The sequence below is a fragment of the Pteropus vampyrus genome, unplaced genomic scaffold, assembly GCF_000151845.1.
Source record: "Pteropus vampyrus isolate Shadow unplaced genomic scaffold, Pvam_2.0 Scaffold165, whole genome shotgun sequence".
NCBI lineage: Eukaryota > Metazoa > Chordata > Mammalia > Chiroptera > Pteropodidae > Pteropus > Pteropus vampyrus.
In genome coordinates this window covers 3,540,916-3,548,464 of record NW_011888946.1, presented here as the reverse complement: position 1 = coordinate 3,548,464, position 7,549 = coordinate 3,540,916, and positions in this window count along the sequence as shown.

Sequence of the window (7,549 nt, the reverse complement as noted above, 5' to 3'; positions counted from 1 at the left end):
AGCCAAAAAGTAGTGGAGGCAGCTTGACTTCAGAGCACGAACTCATTCTCACTATAGTATACTGCCATTTTCTTCACAAAGCACTTCTCAACCTAGAACATGTGTTTGACCCTCACGAGAGGCCTATAAGGTAAATAAAAAACATGTAGTCCTTCTCCATTTTTCATAAAAAAATACTGATATTCGAAAAAGTTATATTACTTATCCTGACTTGCCTATGGAATTGTTGGCAGAGAAGGGACTAGAACCCTATTCTCTTGACTCCTGGTTTTATGTTTTTCTCACCCCTTCACAACTAAATGCAGCAACATTAATTAGGTACTTATGTAAAAGTCACTCAGCTGTTTTATGCAGAGGAAACTGAATGAAACACGGTCCTGACCCACAAGAAACTTACAATCTCAGCACAGCTATAAAATAATCTAATTTTTTTCAACAAATGTTTCCTGACAACATAATATATGCCCTATGCTGTTCTAGGTTTTGGAAATGATTGATGATAAGAAGGGGCCACTTCCCTCTCAGAGTTCATAGTGTCTGGAAGGAAAATAAGTACAATTTCAATACTGTGGGATAGGGATTATGAGAAGACAAGTTCCTTGCTCTGCCTCGCTGGTGTAAGTTAATTAAGAGTATCTGGGAAATCTTCACAGAAGAGGTAACACATAAGGTGCATTTAGATGGATAAACAGGAATTTTCCAATTGAGCAAGGCAGCAAAGATGCCCTAGAATGCAAACTGCATCTGTGAAGTCCCAAACAAATGCAAGAGCAAGCACAGCTCATCTGGAGAGTGGATCAGTCCTGGTGAAGCATGATCTGCTTAGGACCGAGTGCGGAGAGGTGGCATTGGGAAAGGTGGACAGAGGCCAGGCACTGAAGAGCCTACAGAAATCTGTTACAGAGGTTGGTAAGGAGTAGCTGGTTGCCAAGAGAAAGCAATGCAAATGCCAGAAAGGATGAAGTGTACAGAGTCTGCATGAAAAATTCCTTCCTAATTGCAAGAGCTACCTTTAATTCCAAATTAGAAAGTTGCTATGTTTTTTTTAAATTGTCACAAGGCAAATCATTTCACTCTGACCAGAACCAACTGACCAATGGGTCCGGATCATCAAGATTGTCATAATCCACACCTATGAACATTTTCAAGGATTATTTTGTGATGTCTACATTTGAACTAATTTGCTACTGTACCATCTGTTTAAAAATGATCCCACAGGTGGTAGGCTGCCTGTCAGATGCCTCACATTTTGTTATGTACACTGCAAGTTAAAAAAAAAAAAAGCTCTAAGAGTATGTGTGGCTCTGTGTTTGTATAAGAGAGTGAAAATGATTATTCACAAATAACAAGGTCAATTACTTTTATTAAATATGTGTGAAATGATATAAGGGTGCAGTGGTAGTGGAAGGAGTGAGGTATGCAGAAATGATTACAATTCAGAAAGGAAAGGTGAGTGAGTATTCTCTATTCTGATTACTACAAATGCCTTATCTGCCCTCATTTTCTGCCTTTGAAAAGCAATTAGAAGCCTGGATATTAGTAGGCATTGTATTTTATTTGGCTCCTTTGTATGATATGAAGGAATCAAGAGGATTGTGTGTGTGATATACATGCAAGCATGCATGTAAGCATATTTACATGGGGGTTGGGGAGGAGCTAAAAGTTCTGGCTGAAAATTCCACTGGCCAACAGATTTCTGTAAAATTTTTCTGCCCACCCCACCAGCTAATTATCCAGGGACTAATTAAGATGTTGAACATACCAAAATGTTTTACTTCCAGAGATTAAAAAAAGAAAAAAAAGAGTATAGCGAACTAACACTACATGTAATGATTGGTGAAGAAATAAAACAAACAAATAAAACCTGTTAGTGGAGAAATCTTATTTTGCAGAGTAAAGCAGAGGAATTAGACTAACCCAGAGAGGAGATCTTATTTCCTGATTTAGGGTTTTCTATGGTTAATCTTTCACTGTGACCTCAAGGACAATAAATGATTTTTGCTTTCTTCCAAGAAGCAAAAATAGGTGATGAATTTAGAAGTTGTTGGACTGGCTCAATTTTCAGAACAAGTGATTTACTGACGATCTTTCAGAATTGCTCTTTTAAGTTTTGTTTTGCTTTTAAGGAAAAGTAATGATAACTAGGATTTCTGGTCCTCTGACCAGGTGGATGACAGTTATCAAAGGACAAGCAACACCAGCTTTCTCTGTCCCATTCGTGCCTAGAAAAAGCGGGGGCGAATGGGAGTTCTGGATCCTGCTGAAAGCTAACAAGGACACAAAGCTGCAGTGTTGTCTGTTCCCTTGAAGGTCAACCTGCAACAAGCTCGGCACTCAGGAAGCAATTCAATTCTGTTTAGGGATTGTATCTGGTAATTACACTCTCTTTAAATCTATGCCTGAGTTGTAAATCTAGAAGAAAACCTTCCAGCAGCTGCCCCATGATCCTTTTTAAAAGGGCAATTTCGAAAAAGTTCAAGAACCTTCAAGGTGCAAGCAATTCTTTGATATTTAGGAGGATTACAATTAAAAGTCATTAGATTTAATTACCTGGAAATAAAGATTCATCCTTTAGAAAAATGGAACTAAGTAAAATCATTCATTGTATGTACTTTTTCATGTGTGAACAGACTTGTGAATGTGTATAAAATAGTGTGGCCGTACCAAATGTTCCCCCACACACAGGCTGCTTTTGACTATCTCTGTGAAACAAAAAGAAACCAGTGGTTTTAGGGATAAATACATGCATTTTTAAAAATTTTTTCCTCAACAATCAAAATTAAATAAGTAAATTTTATTTCAATCTCCTAAATTCTTAGGAAGTGTTGTAACATACTAAAGGGAGATATATTTAAATTCTATAGGAAAGAACAAAATCAAGTGTATGTTCTCAATGAACTTTGCTCGTTCAGAATATTTTCTTCCTTTGTACTAAAACTAACATAGCACCCCAAACTAAGGATAACAAATACCTTCATGCATAACACCTTTCCACCCTCTATCACTCATGCAGATATTGTTAGTCGGTCACAGTATTCATTTATGGTAAGTCTGGACCTTTCTTCGAAATTCTTCTCAACACAGTATTTTGGAATGTCACTATTATGTCACTGGGGCTAGAACTTGTAATATAACAAATTTGCCTCTCTGTATTAGACTCTTCACAAACTTGACCCATGTTCTCTACTGCAAGTGAATGTATGCACCATAAATTGTAGACACCGAAGGAAGAGCTCAGAGTATTCATTTTCAAGGTAATATAGACCTTCAGATTGAGAAACAGAATGTCTTTCTATAGGTGGTGAGCGCTGTTCTTCAATTTGTTCCACAAGCCCATCAGTTCATTAGCCATGTCTGTATTCTTCCTTTGGCTTCTCTTCACCCTACATCCCTTCCCATTAATTGTTTACAGAAAGACTAGAATTCCAAATTCTACCATTCCTTAGAAGTATATGATTGGCTCCAGAGCAAAACTGAGCAAATTAGAGAAATCAGAAAAAATACTAGACTGTAGTTCATATTTTGCAATAATATACTGGATGAAATTTAAAATGAAAACTATTTCACATTTACTTAGCATAAAAGCTTATTTAGAGCCATTTGTGTATCTGTTGAAGTTGGTAATACTGTGATATGATTTAGGGACTTGCGTACAAAGGTAGGTACATAATATCCTATAACATTGTTTTTAATACCTTTTCTAAAAGACATTTACTTGATCCCTTTGAAGATGGCAAGACCTCGTCCAGTTGAACAGTAGGTATCTGAGAAATCACACTTCGTATATAGGGCATCTCTGGGAAATGGAAAGGAGAGTAGCATTTCACTGGTATCATTTATGTATTATATTAATTATCTGGTAAAACTGTCAAAATCCCTTTGTCTTGAAAATCTTAAAGAAGTTGTGCTTCCCCAAGGTTGTATAGGAAGAGAAGGCTGATCTTTCCATGAGAGATTCAAAAATTTTATGTGTATTCTCCTGATTTTACTACATCATGCTATAAGAAAAGAGAAATACAATTTTGGCTAAAAAAATTAGTCTTCAAAAATTTCTAGGCTATAACCAATATGGAAGAAGTAGACTTTGTTTTATTGTTTTATTTTGTTCTGTTTTCTATTAATGACAAAGTACAAGGGTGTTTTTTAGAAAGCTCCATCTTTCTTCATCTGAAACCTCCTGTTTGCCTGGTCTTTTAGCACTGGTATCATTTGTATCCATAATAACTGAAAAGAATTTGTACATCTCCCATTTTCTTCCTCATAATTGTGCTTTAATTATTTAAAAGTAAAGTAAACTATTTTGGCACTTAAAAAAAAAAAAAAAAGAACAACTCCTTCATGGCCAAAGAGCAGTATGAAGCAATTATTCTTGAGTAAAAATGAGAACACTACCAATGCAAATACTGCTTTGCCTTCAGACTGCAGCCCAGGAATGGTGAATGATAATAACCTGTTAGTTATCCCCAAAATAAGGAGAAATGCCGAAGTGCTCACTTAAAACTTTTCCCTTGAAACAGAACTTGAGACAAGTCTTTCCGTTGGAATGGGGTATAGATTTGAAAGATCCAGTAAGATAATTAAATAATATTTGCTAAGACAAACTGCTGATATGATTAAGTAGTTGGCACTTAATTTTATTTGTCCTCTTCGATTCGGTAATCAATAAATGAGTATGGGGGGAAAGTGCTAAGATAACAGGGATATTGTTCTTGTTCTCAAAGGATTTGGAGTCTTCTAGTAAACATCGTTTATAACTATATCAAGATAAGTCTCAGAACGTCTGTTTATGAATAGTTTAGAACTATGGAAAATAACAAGAAAACAGATAAATTTTATTTGCCAGAAGTAAATGCTTACACATTTCAAAAGTTGTTTTCTAATGGAAAATATTTTATAAATAAATTTAATATGCAATGTTTTTGTTTTAATCAGTGATTAAAGTTAGAAGACATTTAATTTTACTACTGCAAATATTCCTTTTCACTATGGCAGAAAATCAAAACCATTGTATTTCTTTCCCAGATATAGTTGCCCTAATTTTTTTCTCTTTGTTTGTAGTTTGTGTTAAGAATTTGGTACATATAAATGGAAACACATCCCATGCTCATGAATTGGTAGACTTAGTACATTTAATAATACCCATAGCAATGTATAGATTTAATGTAATCTCTACAAAATTCCAACAGTGTTTTGGCAGAAATTTAAAAACCCATCCTAAGATTCATGCAAAATCTCAAGGGATCCCAAATGAGCAAAACAATATTGAAAAAGAGGAAGAAAATTGGAGTCACTGCACTTCCTGATTCCAAACCTTATTACAAATCTACAATAATCAAAACAGTGTGATACTGCCACAAAGGCAGACATATAAACCAATACAATAGAATAGAGAAGATATCCCAGAAATAACCCTCACATATATGGCCAGGTGATCTTTAACAAGGGTGCCAAGACCATTCAATCAGAAAAAGACAATCTTTTCAACAAATGGTGCTGGGAAAACTAAACATACACATGCAAAAGAATAAAGTTGAACTCTTACTTTATATCATGTAAAAAAATTAAATGGAGCAAAAACCTAAATGTAAGAGATAAAAATATAAACACTCAAAGAAAAAAACACAGAGGGAATCTTCATGGCATTGGATTTGGCAGTGATTTCTTGGATATGACACCAAAAGTCCAAAAGTATAAGTAACAAAAATAAAAATAGATGAATTGGGTTATGTCAAAATTAAAAACTTCTGTGCATCAAAGAAAAGAATCAACAGAGTGAAAAAAAATGCAACTCACAGAATGGGAGGAAATATTTGCAAGTCATATATCTGATATGTAAAGACTTTATAAAGAATTACAGCTCAACAACATAACAAAAATTTTTAAATGGGCAAAGAACTTAAGTAGATATTTCTCCAAAAAAGGTATACAAATGGCAAAAAAAAAAAAAAAAAAAACCCCGACCATGAAAAGATGCTCAACATTACTAATCATTAGGGAAATGTAAATCAAAATCACAATGAGGTACCACCCACACCCACCAAGGAGGCTACTTTGGAAAGTAAGAGATGGAGAGGGAGAGAAGAAGAAAGAGAAAGAGGAAAAGAAAGAAGGAAGGAAGGAAGGAAGGAAGGAAGGAAGGAAGGAAGGAAGGAAGGAAGGAAGGAAGGAAGGAAGGAAGGAAGGAAGGAAGGAAGATATTTGTATATCCATTATTTACAATAGCTAAAAAATGAAAACAATCTAAGTGTCCATCAGCTGATGAATGGATAAACAAAATGTGGTATATAAATATAATGAAATACTATCGAGCCTTAAAAAGGAAAGAAATTCTGACACATACTACAACATGGATAAACCTTGAAGACATTATGCTAAAGGAAATAAGCTAGTCAAAAGGCAAATATTATATGATTCCACTAATATTAGCTATCTAGTCAAATTCATAGAGACAGAAAGTAGTGCAGTGGTTGCCAGGAGTTGGGGGTGTGGCAGATGGGGGAGTTATTTAATGAGTATAGAGTTTTAGTTTTGCAAGATAAAAAGAGCTCTGAAGATTGGTTGCACAACAAAATAAATGTACTTAACACTATTAAACTGCAAGTTTAAAAATGATAAAGATGATAAATTTTATATTAGGTGCATTTTATTACCAGTTTAAAATAAAGATTTTGAGAACCTCTTCAGAGCTAAGAATTGGACTTGGGGTTTAAAGGTCAAGAATTCCTTTCCTATTTCTTTTTTTTGTTTTCCCCTTCTTTAATTCCCCTCTGCCCACTTCTACCGCTGACCCATGGATGTTACTGCTTCCCCTTAAGAACTGGATCTCTGAAGTAGGGGCGTCTCTTCCCACATGCTCGCAGAGCGCATCCGGGGCCAGGCGCTCCCCGGGGCCTGGCGCACCTGAGGTGTGAACCCAGTGGTTAGCAAAGCGGACATGCTAACCACTACCACTACACTATGGAGCTACCCCTTTTCCTATTTCTTAATATGTATTCCATCTAAGATTATGGTTCCTGAGTTAATCCATATAGGCAGAATACTCATCCTGTTGCCTAGTCTGTTACAGCCAAGAATGTATTCCATAAAGTAAATCGAAATTAATTCCTCCTTTAATTGAGAACAAGTATAAATGGGCAGGTTAACTCTGGTGATGAAATAACAGAAAAATTTTGAAGTGAGAGTCTGTACAAGAATACTGGACTGGTAATCAGAAGCCCTGAGTTCAAGCCCCACATAATTTATTCCATTTGCTAAACAACTCAAATTTCATCACCCAATTCCCTCATCTGTAAAATTAGGAAGGAGAACAAAATACTATCTAGTATCCTTTCAAAATATGATTTCTAGAGGATGAAATCCTGATGCACCCATCTTATCTGAAACCTTTCCCACCCCACCATGTTCCTAGAAGTTTTTAGAAGACAAGTGATATGGTTTTTTTTAATTTTTTAATGAATAATGTGAGCTACTAACCCTTTCACAGTCCTCCCATAGAGATGGTAGAAACTATTTCCTCTCCACCTGAATCTGGGCTGATCTCTGATGGCTT